This window comes from Carassius auratus, unplaced genomic scaffold, assembly GCF_003368295.1.
Source record: "Carassius auratus strain Wakin unplaced genomic scaffold, ASM336829v1 scaf_tig00216896, whole genome shotgun sequence".
In the NCBI taxonomy this organism is placed as follows: domain Eukaryota; kingdom Metazoa; phylum Chordata; class Actinopteri; order Cypriniformes; family Cyprinidae; genus Carassius; species Carassius auratus.
This window is the reverse complement of record NW_020528790.1, coordinates 42,501-62,545: the sequence shown is the minus strand read 5'-3', so window position 1 is coordinate 62,545 and position 20,045 is coordinate 42,501. Positions and strand designations below refer to the sequence as shown.

Sequence of the window (20,045 nt, the reverse complement as noted above, 5' to 3'; positions counted from 1 at the left end):
AGCTTGGTGACAGTGCAGTAATATGCGCACTTTGTCTTTAAATGAGTTTGACATATCTATAAATACTGGAAAACTCTTACAAAATTATGTATGTTCATTATGCTTTATTTCAGTTTTTATTCCTAGAGATTAATTGGTAAAGCAAGGCAAATCACAGAAACAAATTTAAATAATTTAATAACTTAATAATTTCACTCTTTACTTTTTATTAGTAAATGCTCTTGTCTTTGGTCAGGAAAAAATTTATCTTTTAAATTGAATGAAATGAATCTATTGGTTAGATAAGATACAACTGTGACTGTGCAGTTCACATCACGTGTTGTACACACACATGTACACATCGATATTGCCAAATTGTTGTCAAGCTGAATAACAATAATTTCTGTATTTGCATTATTGTTGGAAGAAGGTGTAGACGTTAATAAAACACTATCTAATAGGTGGCGAATTTAATTTATTGTTAACCAATCTATCCCTTTAGCCGAAAAACGGAAAACAGCGTTCATGAATGACAATAAATGGTTAAGGAAGTGTGATGACGCTGCTCAGCTTTGATGTCATTGGCTGTGAATGTCCCTTGTCATCGCAGGACTGTCTGTGGTTGGATTATCTTTTAACCCATATTAAACAGCGGATCATGTTACAAAAGTATGTTTTGCTGCTATTATCACATTAGTAAATATATTAAGTCAACATTGGGTGTTTCTATGTTGAGAAAAATCACCTTTTTACCGAGATCCTAACACTAACCCTAAGAATAACTTCAATGAACTACAAAAAACAGCGCCTAGTATTCCCTTTCCATAGATAGAACGATGGAGGCTTATGGGTAATGTAGTTTAAAAAGTTTTATTAACGAAATGAAATAAATAATATATTGAATGGTAAACTAGACATATAAATATGTTCACTGTGTAAACCACTATGATATATTTGAGAGGCATGGTGAAATTTAGTATTTTAGAGTATGCAATATGTAAAATGCCTTTATGCCACCTTTCCATTCATTTCTGAAAACTGTGCCCAACATTATTTTATCAGCATAGCATAAGTAGTAATCATGCTGATTTTCGCGTTGATATGTTAATTGGACTCTGATTTACAGCCTTTTCAAAAGTACAGTTTTTGGCTCTTCCGGGGGGTGCTACTGGGCCCCTGGGGGTAGAAGGGCAGTAAAACCTACATATATGTATTCTCCTCATCATGGACAACAAACTGAGCTGAGTCACATTTTTATCTGACAGTTTTCACAGTCCTCTGTTTTCTAATTCTTACATCATTGCTATTATACCTTTTGACAGGACATTGTGAGGCCATCTGATGAAACATGGAAAAATTATAAAGAAATGTTTTGATAATAAAAATAATAGATTATTTATTTGATTTTTGAAGTAAACATCAATAAATATAATGGATGAACCTGCAACAACATGCCATTATCTATTCCCCACTGTTAAGCAGTAATCAAGGACAATGTATACACATTGTGATACTTCACTATTACACAAGGACAAATTCATTCATATATATATATATATATATATATATATATATATATATATATATATATATATATATATATTACTAATAACTAATTAGCAAAAATCAGTGTAAAAATGTCCTCTCACCCCTGTCTCTTGCTCCTCATGTGCTGGACATCAGTAATGTGTGTGCTCTTGGTTTTAATGCAGTACAAGATCCACGTTGATCATTCCTGCTACATTCTCAGTTATCCCTCAAGTGTTTGTAACTATAAAGCCCATGGCAGCATCTTGTAATGCAAAATAATTAATCTCGTAACTCCCTTTCTTTCACAAAACAATTGGCATTTGTTACTAAATATAAACAATAATAACTTTCTGGTGTACTGATGTCCCAGATGTCATTAATCTGATCAAATATTTTTATGTCTTAAGTAAAAAATAATCCCAATAATGATTATGTAGTTTTTCCAAGTCTAAAATAAACACATATGAGCCTACCTAGTAAAATGATGTATTTACCAAGAATCTTCAGAACACAATATTCATCATATTCATTTTATTGAAGCATAGACTATAAAGATGATAAAGTAGCATCAAGACAAATAAGATTCAAGGAAAATAATTATTCATCATCAAAAATACAGATGAGTGATGAAATGTCCTTAAAAGTCACAGTCCCATTCAGTCAACTGTGATACAGATCATGTGATACATATAAGACATTGGATACTGTTTCAGAAAATAATGATTCCCATCATCACATCTAAACTGGTTTCATCGTGATCTTCTGTCGTGTCTGGAAACAGTTTGTGGTTGATATCAAACACTGATGTGGTGTAGCTTGTTCTCAGCCAGAAGATTAGATTAGATTAGATTAGATTCAACTTTATTGTCATTATGCAGAGTACAAGTACAGAGCTAATGAAATGCAGTTAGCATCTAACCAGAAGTGCAAGAATATAGTGTTTTATATACATAAAAGTGCAGAGTAAGTAAAGCTATGATATACAGAATTTACAGTGGAGTTGCTATATACAATATTGATCAGAGTATATACAGAATATAAATATGAATTTAATGTAGGGATTGTATGTACATTATGAACAGAGCAAAGAAGAATTATATATACATTATGAATAGCAGGAACTTGAGAACAGTGGTAATAAATACAGTTGAATGAGTGTGCAAAAGTATAGTTTAACTTTTTTATTATATGCAAAATAATAGTAGTGCAATTATATTTATTGTAGAAATAGTTTACTGTGCTTGTACAGTAACAGCTTTAGACAGTTTATAGAGTAATGGATTTAACCATGTGCAGTCTGTGCAAAATATGAGTAGTGCAATACATGTATGTAAAGTACTGTGACCCGTGCAGTAAAAGAGCAGGTACTAGTTCGAGAGCGTAGGCTCCTGTAACGCCTGCCGGATGGAAGGAGGGTGAAAAGTCCATGGTTAGGGTGAGAGGCATCCTTGATGATGTTTCTTGCCCTACCCAGACAGCGCTTCTGATAAATGTTCTCTATGGAGGTTAACTGGGTGCAAGTGAGATCTCCCAGTCCTAAAATCCCAGACCTGGTCAAAGTGAAACAAACAATCCAGATGAAGTTGTTAAATGGACATAGAGCTCATCTTATGAGTAACTATGACCCTTGTAGTACTGTACACTTACCATTCTTCAAGCTGTTTTAAGATCTTTTGAGAAGCTTTTTCTCTGAAGACAATTTACCACATCCTCTTCTTTCACTCCTTTCAAGAGCATCACTTGGTCAAAACCCCTCATTTGGTTGATGAGATCATCTGTACAAAGTAAAATTGTTAAAATACTGCAATAAACAATTTCATTATGCAAGAATTTAGAAAAAGTTACAGAGGCAAAGGACTTGCCCATGAGACTCCATTAGCATGTGTACTTCTCAGAGACTCTAGAATTCATCTTTTGTTGCAGTAAATGTGTTTTCTTCCTCTAGAGTCTTTCTCCAGAGCTAATGACTTCTCTCACAAATGTGTTTTAGTCTGTGCAGTGTAAGGCTTTGCTCAAACCAATCAACTATCAATTCACAATTTATAACACAACATTCATAAAACAGTGAGATAATGTCAATTGGTGTTTATATCAATTAAACCACTTTTATGACACTTGTATGCTTTTAAGAATAACAGGTGGTGTTTTTTTTTAAACTTTAGATTAAAAATGTTCCAGTCAAACTTTGCTAACATCCTATAATTATTATAGCTGTATCAAATAAAATAAAATAAATATAAAAACATTGGAAAGAATAATTACGGCTGACATGACCAGTCCTGTGAGAGATCATCATAAAGTCCTGTAACACAGCATTGCTTCAACACACACATACCAGAGGACTTCTGTTTGCTTGAGCACAAGATGACCATCTTCATTTCTCATCCTGAGCAAATCATTTCCTTGGTCTTCCTTCTCTTCTGTGAAACAAGATAATCTTACTCTGTGTGCAATGAGCAATATTTCTCATTAAACATATAATTAAGTTAATTTAAAGTAAGATTCAGACCAGAGCATTTGATGAGTAAACAAATGTACCTGGGAAGAGCTGATCGTGGCAAGAGTCGCTGAGACTCAGTAATAGCTCTTTTAGTTTTTAGGAAGGTTTGTGAGGGTTGGCTCCCCAAAAACTTCTGAAAAAGAAGAACAGCATTATCTGCAAACAATCCTGTAAGACAGAAAGAAAGGAAATATTATTTCATTACATGCAACTTATACATTACTATATACTTTAACTTATACATTACTTACATACATTATTTTTTAGACCATGAAAGCATTAGTGAATTATTAAGACTTTGATGTGGGACTGTATTTAGGGATCATTTTAAAGACTTTTCCCCTTTCCAGATACCCACACTTGAGGTCTTATTCACTTGAGAGTGTGTGTACGTGACTATGAGACTGTCCCCGGTCTTAATAATGCCAAAGCATGGTGTCCTTAACACACACTAAACCTCTCCAATACTGCTCCGGAGCGCTATACAACGCTTAGTGTATCCCATCATGCATCATGTTTTGGAATTAATGTGAGACTTTTTGCAGAGATCTCACAGGAGGTCAGTCAACTTTCCAATGTTTGTGAAATATTAATTATAATAATTAGAAATTGAGACTAATTTAGTAGTAAAACAAAGTGTTGCATGTTTTCTTGGTGCACAGAAAAGTATATTTATTTTGTACATCATTTGTAACTTCTTTTTATCACTTAATTAGAAGCACCACAAAATAAATTGTCATCTTTAATAGGGTTAATAGGGCGCTAATTTTAGCGCTTTGGGTTCTAGAAAAGCGCATTAAAATGTATTATTAGGGACTATTGAAAAGACATTTAGAAGTTTCTTTTAAAATACAAAGTTGAAACGAACTTTGTCATGTTAAGATCGACACACATTGTGATCTTCATGCTCACTTGGGCCAAATAAAGGAAATGTGCAAAGATGGCAAGTGTGGGTATTTGGACCGTACAACAGTTTAAGAAACAACAAAATGCTGTGCAAATGATAACAACAGGAATGTTTGATAAAAGGGACAAACTATAACAGACCAACCTGCCTCTGCAGCTTTCTGTCTTCTCCATTTCTGAAGGAATACCTCTCCACAAACACCACTGGGGTGACTGCTTACTTTACGTCTTTTCAGCTAAAAGATTAATACAAGGGGAAAGAAAATAAAACAGAATTATATACAGAATGTTAATAGTGATCTGTGAGCAAAATATTTAAGATATAAACAAATATGAATTGAACTGCAAGATGGGAAAAATGTTTTTTTTTTTTTTTTTTTTTTTTTTTTTACATTAAAAAGGTATTACAAGCATGGTACAGTAAATGTGATTACTGTGAAATAAGTCATATAAAAGCACATTAAAACACTACCATTACAGTGGTACAACTATAGTTAATTTGGTGATTAATGTGCCATTACTATACTACAGTAAAGCTACAGTTACTGTGGTAAAAAAACAAAACAAAAACAAAAACATGGTAAATGTCTTGTTTACTGGGTTTTACCTACTTTTGTAGGTGTCATGGTTACCATGATTTTACTACAAATACAACTTACATCTTTGAACCTGAAATTAATATAAAACGGATCCCAGGTCTGTGGCACGTCACGTCACGTCACGTGACCGATAGAGTTTAACCAGTTAGCAGCTGTGTTCATTTAGTTAAACACAATGAAACTCAAAGACAGCCTCGGATGACCGATGTAATACAGAGAGTAAACATAAGGCGCTCATCTGATTAATAAAGAAGACAGAATACGTTTTAGGACAGGCATTAAAAGAGCATATTTACTACTACTCACCATAGACTGTATAACTCACCCAACCTGCGGCTCTTGCAAACTGATGGAAAGTATCGCGATGTGTGCTGAATGAGACTTCTTGAACGTGATTTCAAAGCGATAAACATCTCATGTCAGTGACGCTAGAGGCGCTTGACCACGCTTCAGTTTTTGACGCTTTGGGGTTGACGCACAGCGCGTGATGCGCGTAGTGGGAGGGGCGGCGCTGTTTATTAATTATGTATTATTATTATTTAGGTCTTTCTGTGTTGATTTGCTGTTTATTAATATTTTTAAAACTATAACGCTAAATCTATCAACATTTATTTAGATGTTATCATATTATCATGTTTCTTTATTTTAATTATATTATTTCGGTCTTATTACAGGTGAAATATTACAGTAAGCCAGAACACGGGCCGAGCGGGGCTCATTCTAAACCCATTAGCGGACATTCATATCACAGAATCTGACAGCGATCAGAGGCTCATCAGCGACATCATTTTAAGAAGCCTTTACAATAGCCTTAATAAAAACTTTTAACTTTAGAGTCTAAAGTAAAAAAATAAAAAAATAAATAAAAAAAATAAATCTGTAGGCCTATCGCTAATAAATAATTTATTTATTTTTAGATATTTTTTGTTCTTTTTATTTAAACTAAATTGTTTCTTAATGTGAAAATGTGTTACAGTTATGTGTCAAGGACTTGATATTGAATTCTGTAATAAAAAAAAATTAAATCTAGGCCTATGAAAAAAATAAAAATCAATGAAAAGTAAAAAAAAGAACCATTGCGCATTTTACAGCTAAAAAAGTTTTAATGTGTTTTTGTCACCAGCAATACAGTATGTTGCTCAGTTTTGTACAGTAAGTTAAGCTCCGATTTTTTTTTCAAGTTTCAGTGAGTTTCTTCTGTTGTCCTGTGAAAAATTTAATAATAATAATAATAATTAATCAGAAAATATTGTGCTGATGCACGAAAGATGCCTCCAGTTGAAATGCATTAGTTTAAAAAAACGTGCTGCAATCATGAAAATAAGGAAATAAACGTGTGCCTGCCACGAATAAATAGATTAAATTACGTGACAAAATCACGAACTGCCGTGAGACTGGGTTTCCGTGTGTGGACCACGGAAGATGAGTGTCATTGACTTGCGTTAGAGTTATCCGTGATCTCAGCACAGACTCACTCCGTGCTCGTATCACAGATTTTAGTTAGGCTAACAGAATCAAAATGAATCTGTATGATGGCAGGACAATGCAATAGTTACAATAACAGTCAGGTTGTTCATGGTATTTGGTGTTGAAAAAAATAAATACTTCAAATGTTGCGTTTCCAGATGAGATAGCACGTCCATTGAGTGAGGTCTGTACTCCATCACTGAAACGATCCGTGTACGGACCACGGAAGATGAGTGTCATTGACTTGCGTTAGAGTTATCCGTGATCTAAGCACAGACTCACTCTGTGCTCCTATCACAGATTTTAGTTCTGACTATAGCCAAAATGTGTGTAAAACGCCATCAAACTGGATTTTATGATGACAGGACGAGAAAAAATGCCAAGTTAATTACATTCCATTGCAACAGTGTCGACGAAAAGCTTGTAAGTTCCTAAACAAGTGAGTGAGGTCAGGTTGTGGAGGTCCGTGCCATCACGGGACTTTTGTAACTGAAACAAACGTAATTTTTATGATGACAGGACAATGCAATAACTACAACAGCTGTCTGGTTAATGTCATTATGGCATTTGATATTGGAAAAGAAACAAATATGTCAAATGTTGCGTTTCCAAATGAGAAAGCACGTCCGTTCAGCGAGTTCTGTACTCCTTCATTGAAACGGGTATCCGTGTGTGGACCACGGAAGGTCAGTGTCATTGACTTGCGTTGGAGAAATATCCGTGGCCGGGTTACGGAATTTGGGGCAATTCCGTGATGGCTTCACGGATTTTGAGTTAAGGACCCGTGGACATTTCACGGAATTCTGTGAGACCAGGTTGCCCATCCATGTACTAACCAGGCCCAAACCTGCTAATATTCAGAGATCGGGCATTGACTTTGTTTTTTTTTTTTGTTTTTTTTTGCAAGATTATTATATAAATCGTGAAATTTTCCAAAAAGTTTAAAGCACCTGGTATTCCCAGGCAGTCTCCCATCCATGTACTAACCAGGCCCAAACCTGCTAATATTCAGAGATCGGGCATTGACTTTGTTTTTTTTTTTTGTTTTTTTTTGCAAGATTATTATATAAATCGTGAAATTTTCCAAAAAGTTTAAAGCACCTGGTATTCCCAGGCAGTCTCCCATCCAAGTACTAACCAGGCCCAAACCTGCTTAGCTTCCAAGAGCAGACGAGATCGGGCATAGCCAGGTTGGTATGGCCGTAAGCGAAGACTGCTGCAAAGAGAGGGCTATTTAAAGATCAGCCCATCTAATCGTCAGTACATTATATAAGTAGGAAAGAAAACCCAAAAGCTTAAAGCACCTGGTATTCCTAGGCAGTGTCTCATCCAAGTACCAACCAGACCTAAACCTGCTAAGATTCAGAGATCTGGCATTGACTCTTTTTTTTTTTTGCAAGATTATTATATAAATCGTGAAATTTTCCAAAAAGTTTAAAGCACCTGGTATTCCCAGGCAGTCTCCCATCCATGTACTTACCAGGACCAAATCTGCTAATATTCAGAGATCGGGCATTGACTCTATTTTTTGGCAAAATTATTATATACTAGGTGAAAAGTTTCCAAAAAGCTTACAGCACCTGGTATTCCCAGGCGGTCTACCATCCAAGTACTAACCAGGCCCAAACCTGCTTAGCTTCCGAGAGCAGGCATAGCCAGGTTGGTATGGCCGTAAGCAAAGACTGCTGCAAAGAGAGGGTTATTTAAAGACCAGCCCATCTAATCGCCAGTACATTATATAAGTAGGAAAGAAAACCCAAAAGCTTAAAGCACCTGGTATTCCTAGGCAGTCTCTCATCCAAGTACTAACCAGACCTAAGCCTGGTAAGATTCAGAGATCGGGCATTGACTCTTTTTTTTTTGCAAGATTATTATATAAATCGTGAAATTTTCCAAAAAGTTTAAAGCACCTGGTATTCCCAGGCAGTCTCCCATCCATGTACTAACCAGGCCCAAACCTGCTAATATTCAGAGATCGGGCATTGACTCTATTTTTTGGAAAAATTATTATATACTAAGTGAAAAGTTTCCAAAAAGCTTACAGCACCTGGTATTCCCAGGCGGTCTACCATCCAAGTACTAACCAGGCCCAAACCTGCTTAGCTTCCGAGAGCAGACGAGATCGGGCATAGCCTTTTTTTTTTTTTTTTTATTAACAAATTTAAAATATTACATTAAAAACATTGTACACATTTTCCACAGTAGCATAACAAACAAAAACAATAATTATTTGCCACAGGTTTGATAAAAGCCATTTCTCTAAACACCAAATACATTTATTTCACTTTACATTCAATAAATAACCTATTATCCCCATTTTTCTTTTTGAAATACAATTTAGGCATTAGCATAACATGATACAATGTTTAAAAACATTATAATAATAAATAATAATACAAATTTAAACCAAACATTGTATTCTTAGTCTACCTCCTCCTCCTCATCTTCCCTCAACACTTGAAATTTATTCTCAAACAAATGTTTCCTCTTACTGTATTTTTCCCTAAAAAGTCTTTTTTTTCTGGCCACATTCACATTTGGTATTACCTTAAGTGTTCTCCTTCTTAATGTCACCCTTTTGTCCTTTCTATCATCCATTCTGTCCACTCCTTTCTCCTCTTCAGTTATCTCTTGCATTTCCTCCTCCTTTTCTTTTAGTCCTTGGTTCTCCATTTCCTCCAATGCCCCTTGTGTTACTTCATGTGATGTCAATATTCCTTTGTCCATTTCTCCTTCCAGCCTTTTCTCTTCCAATTCCATTTCTTTCTCCTCTTCAGTTATCTCTTGCATTTCCTCCTCCTTTTCTTTTAATCCTTGGTTCTCCATTTCCTCCAATACCCCTTGTGTTACTTCCTGTGATGTCAATATTCCTTTGTCCATTTCTCCTTCCAGCCTTTTCTCTTCCAATTCCTTCTTATTTTCCACAATAGCCTCTTTATTCACACCATCTTCTTCCTCATTCTCTCCACCATTTTGTAATTCAGTTTCATTTGACATTCCCCCTCCTACACCTTCTGACTCTTTATTTTGAATTTCATTCTCCATCCAACACTCACATCTTATGATCACCTTTCTGCAATCCGGGCACTTAATTGCATCGCAATCCCTTCCGTAATGACCCTGAGCCATTGCACTGATGACATTTAAAATCTGGACAGTCTTTGAACACATGTCCCTGATTCATGCACAATCGACAGGTTTTAACCTGACGATCATGCATGATCCTTAAATACTGTGTTCCCTCCTCCGTATCAAACTTTGTACTGTATGGCAGAGACACTACTTCTTTAGGAAATTTCACCCTTAGGTACCTTGTACCATCCGCAATGTCTGGGCCTGGATACATTCTTCTTATAATGTCTGAAACAGGTGTTACGCCCCAATTTTGTAATTTAATTAAAATGTCAGAGTCCTCAATATAGGCTGGCAAATGTATGAAAGAAACCACATACTCCCTTGTTTTCAGTTGTCGAATCTCACACAGTTTTCCTTTTATCATTAATCCTTCATCTAATCCATCGCACGCCTCCCTGTTTATCAGTGTAATTTCATATTCTTTTACTTGCCTTGGTCTGACTGCTAGAATCTTTCCTCCTCCAATCCTTTCGTTCACTGCTTTGATAATGTCCTCTGCTCTTGCATCTCTCTGATCCGCCATGTCAACAATTACTGTAGCCTCTTTAGAGTAAATCCTCTTGTTATAATCCATTCGTCCTTGTCCATCTCGTTGTCCTTTATCCATTTCTTTGTCTGTTAGCACTCGTCTTCCTCCTGCCATGTCCACTTCTTTGCCATGTAATCCATCCATTTTTCAAACAAAAGAAAAATTTCTCCCCAGACAGCAAACTGCTGCTGGGAAGTGTAAAAACTATAAAAAACAAAAATCAATAAGTTGCAAAAGAAATAAATCTTTACGCAGATAAAACAAAACAAAAAACACAAGGTGAGCCTCTCTCACCTACTGCCTACTACAAACTGCCAACTCACTTCCTGTGTGGCTCACTAGCGTTGCCAGGTTGGTATGGCCGTAAGCAAAGACTGCTGCAAAGAGAGGGTTATTTAAAGACCAGCCCATCTAATCGCCAGTACATTATATAAGTAGGAAAGAAAACCCAAAAGCTTAAAGCACCTGGTATTCCTAGGCAGTCTCTCATCCAAGTACTTACCAGACCTAAGCCTGGTAAGATTCAGAGATCGGGCATTGACTTTTTTTTTTGCAAGAATATTATATAAATCGTGAAATTTTCCAAAAAGTTTAAAGCACCTGGTATTCCCAGGCAGTCTCCCATCCATGTACTAACCAGGCCCAAACCTGCTAATATTCAGAGATCGGGCATTGACTCTATTTTTTGTCAAAATTATTATATACTAAGTGAAAAGTTTCCAAAAAGCTTACATCACCTGGTATTCCCAGGCGGTCTCCCATCCAAGTACTAACCAGGCCCAAACCTGCTTAGCTTCCGAGAGCAGACGAGACCGGGCATAGCCAGGTTGGTATGGCTGTAAGCGAAGAATGCTGCAAAGAGAGGGCTATTTAAAGAGAAGCCAATCTAATCGCCAATCTAAATTTTGCTGGCTTATCATCCCATAAAAACTTTAAAATATAAGTTTTTATTCTTTTGTAAGCCCATGCTGGCAGACTAACCACACTTAAAATATACCACATCTTAGACAGGAATAAAGAATTTAGAACTAATACTTTCCCTTTTAAAAACAATTCTCTTTGTTTCCAAAAGTTAAGTCTTTTTTCCATTTTGCCTATAACCTCCTCCCAAATCAGGTCTCTTGTTTTCATTTCATCTTTCCCAAGTATAACTCCTAAAATCTTTAATTGGTTCTTCTGCTCTTTAAATTCCCATTGTCTTCCCAAAGTATCCACCTTCCCTATCCTCATATACTCAGTCTTTTCTTTATTGACTTTAGCTCCTGTTCCGCTACAATATTTTTCAAAAATTAACATTGCTTTTTCGATACTCTTTAAATCCTTTAAAAACAGTCGTGTCATCTGCATATTGGAAAATTTTTTGTTGCATTACACCATTTTCAACTAAAATTCCTTGTATTTGTTTTTCTTTATTAATTGCTATTCCTAATGGTTCAGCAACTAAAGTATAAAGTAATGCCGATAAAGGACAGCCCTGCCTTATAGACCTCGAAATTTCAATATAATCAGTTAAAAACCCATTTACTTTAATACAACTTAAAATGTCAGTATAGAAACATTTCATCCATGTTATAAAATTCCTCCCAAATCCAAATTTTTCAATTAAGTCAAACAAATATTTATGCTCTACTCTGTCGAAAGCCTTTTCCAAATCTATGCTAATTAAATACCCTCCTTCACCTTTTTCTTTCATATACCACATTAAGTCTCTAATATTTGTTACTATGTCTGATATATCTCTATTTAAGACACCATATGCCTGATTTGTTGTTATGATGTTTGGAATCACTTTTTTCAGTCTGTTTGCCATGATCTTAGCCAAAATCTTATAGTCAGTATTTAGCATACTCAACGGTCTGTAATTTTTAAGATGATCTTTATCTCCTTTATTCTTATAGATAATTTTTATCATTCCTGTCTTCATGCTTTCACTCATTTTTTTCTGCTTAAAAGTATCAGCAAATAAATTGTGCAGAATAGGTATTAAAACATGTTTAAAAACTTTGTAAAACTCAGATGTTAAGCCATCTAGTCCTGGACTTTTCCCATTCTTCAACTGGTCTATAACCTCTTCAATTTCCTCTTCATTTATATCCTTATCACACATTCTTTTATCTTCTTCATTTACTTGAACTTGAATTTGATTCAATAAATATTCTTCATCTTTCACATTTATATTATCTTTTTTAAATAAGGTAGTATAAAAATCATTCACTTCTTTTAAAATACCTTGTTTTTCCTTCACAACTTTCCCATCTTGTAATATACTTTTGATCAATTCTGCATGTTTTCTTGATTTCTCAAACTCAAAAAAGAATTTTGTACTTCTTTCTCCCTCTACTGTATTTTTCGCTCTGCTTCTAATTTTAGCTCCCCTGCACTTTTCCTCCTCTATTTTCTTAAATTGTTCTTCTAAAAACACTATTTTTGTCACATCCATCTTTCCTTCAGACATCTTTTTCATTTCTTCTTCCCATTCCTTATTTAAAAATCTTTCTTTACTTTTCTTTGTCTTTTGCAATCTTTTTGAATATTCAATGGATATTTTTTTCATAACTTTTTTCAAATTATCCCACCACAAACTTTTTTCTTCATCATATAGAATATTGTTTATACTATTTATTATGACATTTTCTATTTCCATTTTGTAAGACTCGTTTTTTTAAAAGTTCAGCATTTAAAACCCACACCCCTGGACCTCTCTCTACTCCACTAAAATCAATTATTACATTTAAAAAATCATGATCACTTTCACTGAACCTTTTATAAAATACTTTTGATATAAATAGTTCTAGCTGTCTGTTACATAAAACCAAATCAAGTCTACTTTGCTTTAATACTGTGTTCACAATTTGCCTTCTGGAATATTTTCTTTTTACTCTGTTTCTTTCCCGCCATATATCTAAAAATTTGTGTTTTTCCATCATTTTCTTTAATTCAGTTCTTCCCACATCTGATCTATATACCATATAATCCTCCACATCAATTCTTTCCAAAATAGTATTAAAATCCCCAATTAAAATTCCTTTTGTATAACCATCCATTAAAACATTTAAATTTTTAAAAAAGATGACTCTTTCTAAACGGTCATTTGGTGCATGAATTGTACATATCGTTAATTCTTCTTCTTTGCTTTTGACTTTAACTACTAACAATCTTCCTACATTATCTGTGAACATTTCTGTTGCTTTTTCTGTCACTCCCCTTCTAATTAAAATTGCTACTCATTTTTTCCTGTTTGGGTCATTATTGTAAAAAAATTCTCCATCCCATATTTTCTTAAAACCATTAACAATGTCTTCATTCCATCCAGTTTCTTGTATACATATTATATCACTCTTCTTTGTTAAATAGAGTACATTTTCAAATTTAGTCCTAGTTGACAATCCTCTTGCATTGATTGACACTAGTTTCAACTGACTCATAAACAAAAAAAGAAAAATATAAATGCGAAACAAAACCCACATCACTTTTGTTCAGTCTCTCTCAAATCAACATCTTTTAAAGCAATTATCTCTACTTTCTTCTTCTTTTTTTCTTTAGATTCTCGTCTTATTCTTTGTCTTTCCAAGACCTTTTCAATGTTTATTTGTCCTGTTGTTTTCCCTTTAGTCCCCCTGCTCAAAAAACTTTTTTTTCTCTCCCCAATGTCGCTTACCTCTTCCGGGATTGTACTATCCTTTGTTCCATTATTATCTTCTTTATTTACCATTGCATCCTGCTCCACATTTTTCACAGATTGTTGTAGTCCAGTCATCACTTTTTCTTCCCCATTCTGCTCATTCTCACTTGTTTCCTCTTCTTCTTCTTCCTCTTCTTCTTCCTCTCCTTCACTGCTCAGTACATCCTTTGTTAATCCACTTGTTTTTTGTGATGTATTTTCTTTATCAGCCTCCTCCAAATGCTCCACTTCATTATGCATCTCCATTTCCATTTCCTCATGTTCCTCTTCATCCGTTTCACATGCGCATGTTGGCAATGCCTTTCTGCAGCCTTGGCACCGCAGGGCTGTACAGTCCCGCGCATAATGCCCCTGCTCCAGGCATTCTCTGCATGTTAGTAGAGGGCAGTCTTTCTTTTCGTGTTCAGCACTTGAACATATTCTGCATATTTTTACTTGCTGATCATGAATGACTCTGACGAACTGTATTCCTTCCTCTGTTTCAAAACTGGTGTTATATGGAAGGGACACCACGTCCTTAGGGAATTTGACTCGAATAAATCTTGTCCCATCTGCCACCATTGTCCCTGGGTAATACCTCCTTCTCAACGGCAGTATCGGTGTAACTCCCCAGCTTTGCAGTTTTTGTAGTACATCCTTGTCATTGATATAATTTGGCAAACGTAAAAAAGAAACGACCCTCTCCATTTCACAAAGTTTGCTTATTTTACACATTTGTCCATTCAATAGTAGTCCATTCAATAAATTGTCACAGTCTAGTTGATTCTCCAATGTAAGCTCATACTCGAAGTCATTTTTTTTCCTTAGTCCATATAGTTTACCTTTTCCAGTAATGTCCTCAATAGCTTTAATTATCATGATGGCAGTTAGTTTTTCTGGATTTTCCACAGTCATTGTCAGTGTTGTTTCTTTCTTGTATTCCCTCTGATATTTCATTTTGTCTTTTAATCTATTTATCATTTCATTTCTCCGACATTCTTCTTGTCTCTTTTCTCCTTTTGTATCAAACTTTTCTTTACCTTGTGTAGTTGGTTGCTGTTCAGTGCGGCCTTTCTCCATTTCAGCTCCATTTCTTTTCCTTCTTGATACAACAGTTGCCCATGTTTCATTGTAATCCTTTCCATCGTTTTTCATAAACCGTTTTTCCAAAGTAGTGTCTCCTTCAAAATCATTGTTCTTTTCCTCAAAAACCTTGTCCAGATCTGATCCATTAGCCATTGTTTCCATCCTTGTTAAATAGCTTAGCCACAAAAAAAAAACAAAAAAAAAAAAAACACAAACAAACAAAATAAAATAGCTCAAACCCCAGACAGTTTAAAACTGCCCGGGGTTAAAATGACGTTAACAAAAACAAAATACTTCAAACTTTTTAACTTGATATTAAACAAAAACAAAACAAATGAATAAAAATGTGGGAGAGCCTTTCTCTCCAACTGCTGCACAGTACTTCCTGTCAGACTCTCTAGCGCCGTCAGGTTGGTCTGGCCGTAAGCAAAGACTGCTGCAAAGAGAGGGTTATTTAAAGACCAGCCCATCTAATCGCCAGTACATTATATAAGTAGGAAAGAAAACCCAAAAGCTTAAAGCACCTGATATTCCTAGGCAGTCTCTCATCCAAGTACTTACCAGACCTAAGCCTGGTAAGATTCAGAGATCGGGCATTGGCTCTTTTTTATTTGCAAGATTATTATATAAATCGTGAAATTTTCCAAAAAGTTTAAAGCACCTGGTATTCCCAGGCAGTCTCCCATCCATGTACTAACCAGGCCCAAACCTGCTAATATTCAGAGATCGGGCATTGACTCTATTTTTTGGCAAAATTCTTATATACTAAGTGAAAAGTTTCCAAAAAGCTTTCAGCAACTGGTATTCCCAGGCGGTCTCCCATCCAAGTACTAACCAGGCCCAAACCTGCTTAGCTTCCAAGAGCAGATGAGACCGGGCATAGTCAGGTTGGTATGGCTGTAAGCGAAAAATGCTGCAAAGAGAGGGCTATTTAAAGAGAAGCCCATCTAATCGCCAGTATATCATATAAGTAGGAAAGAAAACCCAAAAGCTTAAAGCACCTGGTATTCCTAGGCAGTCTCTCATCCAAGTACTAACCAGACCTAAACCTGGTAAGATTTAGAGATCGGGCATTGACTCTTTTTTTTTTTTTTTGCAAGATTATTATATAAATCGTGAAACTTTCCAAAAAGTTTAAAGCACCTGGTATTCCAAGGCAGTCTCCCATCCATGTACTAACCAGGCCCAAACCTGCTAATATTCAGAGATTGGGCATTGACTCTATTTTTTGGCAAAATTATTATATACTAAGTGAAAAGTTTCCAAAAAGCTTACAGCACCTGGTATTCCCAGGCGGTCTCCCATCCAAGTACTTACCAGGCACAAACCTGCTTAGCTTCGGAGAGCAGACGAGACCGGGCATAGCCAGGTTGGTATGGCTGTAAGCGAAAAATGCTGCAAAGAGAGGGCTATTTAAAGAGAAGCCCATCTAATCGCCAGTATATTATATAAGTAGGAAAGAAAACCCAAAAGCTTAAAGCACCTGGTATTCCTAGGCAGTCTCTCATCCAAGTACTAACCAGACCTAAACCTGGTAAGATTTAGAGATCGGGCATTGACTCTTTTTTTTTTTTCTTTTGCAAGATTATTATATAAATCGTGAAATTTTCCAAAAAGTTTAAAGCACCTGGTTTTCCCAGGCAGTCTCCCATCCATGTAGTAACCAGTCCCAAACCTGCTAATATTCAGAGATCGGCATTGACTCTATTTTTTGGCAAAATTATTATATACTAAGTGAAAAGTTTCCAAAAAGCTTACAGCACCTGGTATTCCCAGGCGGTCTCCCATCCAAGTACTAACCAGGCCCAAACCTGCTTAGCTTCCGAGAGCAGACGAGATCGGGCATAGCCAGGTTGGTATGGCCGTAAGCGAAGACTGCTGCAAAGAGAGGGCTATTTAAAGACCAGCCCATCTAATCGTCAGTACATTATATAAGTAGGAAAGAAAACCCAAAAGCTTAAAGCACCTGGTATTATAGGCAGTCTCTCATCCAAGTACTAACCAGACCTAAACCTGCTAAGATTCAGAGATCGGGCATTGACTCTTTTTTTTTTTTTTCAAGATTATTATATAAATCGTGAAATTTTCCAAAGAGTTTAAAGCACCTGGTATTCCCAGGCAGTCTCCCATCCATGTACTAACAGGCCCAAACCTGCTAATATTCAGAGATCGGGCATTGACTTTTCTTTTTTTTTTTTTTTTTTTTTTTGCAAGATTATTATATAAATCGTGAAATTTTCCAAAAAGTTTAAAGCACCTGGTATTCCCAGGCAGTCTCCCATCCATGTACTAACCAGGCCCAAACCTGCTAATATTCAGAGATCGGGCATTGACTCTATTTTTTGGCAAAATTATTATATACTAAGTGAAAAGTTTCCAAAAAGCTTACAGCACCTGGTATTCCCAGGTGGTCTTTCATCCAAGTACTAACCAGGCCCAAACCTGATAATATTCAGAGATCGGGCATTGACTTTTTTTTTTTTTTTTGCAAGATTATTATATAAATCGTGAAATTTTCCAAAAAGTTTAAAGCACCTGGTATTCCCAGGCAGTCTCCCATCCATGTACTAACCAGGCCCAAACCTGCTAATATTCAGAGATCGGGCATTGACTCTATTTTTTGGCAAAATTATTATATACTAAGTGAAAAGTTTCCAAAAAGCTTACAGCACCTGGTATTCCCAGGTGGTCTTTCATCCAAGTACTAACCAGGCCCAAACCTGCTTAGCTTCGGAGAGCAGACGAGACCGGGCATAGCCAGGTTGGTATGGCTGTAAGCGAAAAATGCTGCAAAGAGAGGACTATTTAAAGACCAGCCCATCTAATCGCCAGTATATTATATAAGTAGGAAAGAAAACCCAAAAGCTTAAAGCACCTGGTATTCCTAGGCAGTCTCTCATCCAAGTACTAACCAGACCTAAACCTGCTAAGATTCAGAGATCGGGCATTGACTCTTTTTTTTTTTTTTTTTTTTGCAAGATTATTATATAAATCTAGAAATTTTCCAAAAAGTTTGAAGCACCTGGTATTCCCAGGCAGTCTCCCATCCATGTACTAACCAGGCCCAAACCTGCTAATATTCAGAGATCGGGCATTGACTCTATTTTTTGGCAAAATTATTATATACTAAGTGAAAAGTTTCCAAAAAGCTTACAGCACCTGGTATTCCCAAGCGGTCTCCCATCCAAGTACTAACCAGGCCCAAACCTGCTTAGCTTCCGAGAGCAGACGAGATCGGGCATAGCCAGGTTGGTATGGCCGTAAGCGAAGACTGCTGCAAAGAGAGGGCTATTTAACCCCTTACTAGTAACCCCCCTTTTTTGGCATGGAGACAGAAATGACATACCCAAAATAAAAAGGTTTCTGCTCATGATTCTTTCTGACTAGATACATAATCAACCTTTGTTCACAAAGCTGACACTTTAAAGTTTACTGTTCAGGAATCAGAATCACTCAGACTGTTATGATAATAGAGATATATAAGCTCAAACATAAAAACAAAAATACAAATATTAAAAACATATGTTTTAAATGTATTTAAAAAATTGTTGATGTAGGATATGAGTTTGAAAACACAGTGTAGCTAAGGCCACAAGTCTTCCAAAACTTCATAAAAAATGTCATAATCGAATCTGTAAAACTGTGAATTTTATGAAATATTTTCTAAGGCCATGTCATGTGTGTTTTTAGAGAAGGCTAATCAGATTGATTTATGGCACTTGTCATCTCTGTAAGATCTCACATGTAAACACTGATGTGTGTTTTATATGTGTTTGGCTGTGAAAACTGCCCGTTTCATGATTGTATTGTTCTCACCAAACGAGTCTTTCACACCTCCGCCAGGTACGACACATTATCCGCATTATTCTTTTATCATTATTCTTTTGTTTTTATTCCACCTTTATTAGCCTTGATTGTGGTTTTTCAGGCTTTACAAAGCAACAAAGCAGCGATCTCACTTCAGTCTCTCTTTGCATTTAGCCCTTATTTATCAAAAGTCTTACTATAAAAATACAACAAAACATTTTCTTACGACCTTACGTGAATTATTGAGACAAAAATGCATTATGAAGAAGAAAAGCACCTGCTATTAGTAGCATTGTAGCTAACGTTAGCATCTAGCTACAGCAGACAATTTATGAAATTATTAACACACTTTTACTCAAAACTCACTTTAAACCCCGATCGAGTGTTTATAATAACTTCCTTTAGCGATCAGGGATGGAATTTGGTCGTTTACTGTTGTAAAAATATGTTATTTGTAGCCTTTTTCATCGCTGCACAAGTTAGCATTTCCCATGTACATTTTCGATTTTTTTTATTAAAACGCCCCAGATCTCAAGAAATTCTCATACCAAGCTTTACTATCGTAATCGCGGGTTTATTATTTGGATATTTCGTGTGTACAAAGGTGTTTCAGTGTTGTTTTGGCCAGATAACTACCAGGAAGTGTGCAGGAAGCATGTGACACGATGGGGCGGTGTCCATATATGACACTGTAAGATTGACATTTGGCAAGGCCCAATCAGAGTCTGAGTCACACACCGCACGAGCTGACACCACTGCGCACACACAGATCGCTGGGAGAGACTGTTTATCATCAGATCGCGTAAATCCGTGGAAAATGAATAGAAATGACGATTCTGTCTGAAG

General features: G+C 35.9%; 3 non-coding genes and 5 pseudogenes across 3 annotated transcripts; all 8 read right to left on the bottom strand.

Moving 5' to 3' along the window:
• Positions 1 to 8,070: 8,070 nt before the first annotated feature.
• LOC113099313 (uncharacterized) lies at positions 8,071 to 8,189 on the bottom strand (annotated as a pseudogene).
• A 360-nt stretch (positions 8,190 to 8,549) lies between these two features.
• On the bottom strand, positions 8,550 to 8,658 carry LOC113099318 (uncharacterized; annotated as a pseudogene).
• A 2,712-nt stretch (positions 8,659 to 11,370) lies between these two features.
• Positions 11,371 to 11,489, bottom strand: LOC113099301 (5S ribosomal RNA). The gene has a single exon (XR_003289380.1). It is a non-coding gene; the product is annotated as a 5S ribosomal RNA (ribosomal RNA).
• Positions 11,490 to 16,178: 4,689 nt separating this feature from the next.
• Positions 16,179 to 16,297, bottom strand: LOC113099315 (uncharacterized; annotated as a pseudogene).
• A 363-nt stretch (positions 16,298 to 16,660) lies between these two features.
• LOC113099314 (uncharacterized) lies at positions 16,661 to 16,779 on the bottom strand (annotated as a pseudogene).
• Positions 16,780 to 17,143: 364 nt separating this feature from the next.
• Positions 17,144 to 17,262, bottom strand: LOC113099293 (5S ribosomal RNA). The gene has a single exon (XR_003289372.1). It is a non-coding gene; the product is annotated as a 5S ribosomal RNA (ribosomal RNA).
• Positions 17,263 to 18,052: 790 nt separating this feature from the next.
• On the bottom strand, positions 18,053 to 18,171 carry LOC113099316 (uncharacterized; annotated as a pseudogene).
• Positions 18,172 to 18,539: 368 nt separating this feature from the next.
• On the bottom strand, positions 18,540 to 18,658 carry LOC113099294 (5S ribosomal RNA). The gene has a single exon (XR_003289373.1). It is a non-coding gene; the product is annotated as a 5S ribosomal RNA (ribosomal RNA).
• Between the last annotated feature and the right edge of the window lie 1,387 nt (positions 18,659 to 20,045).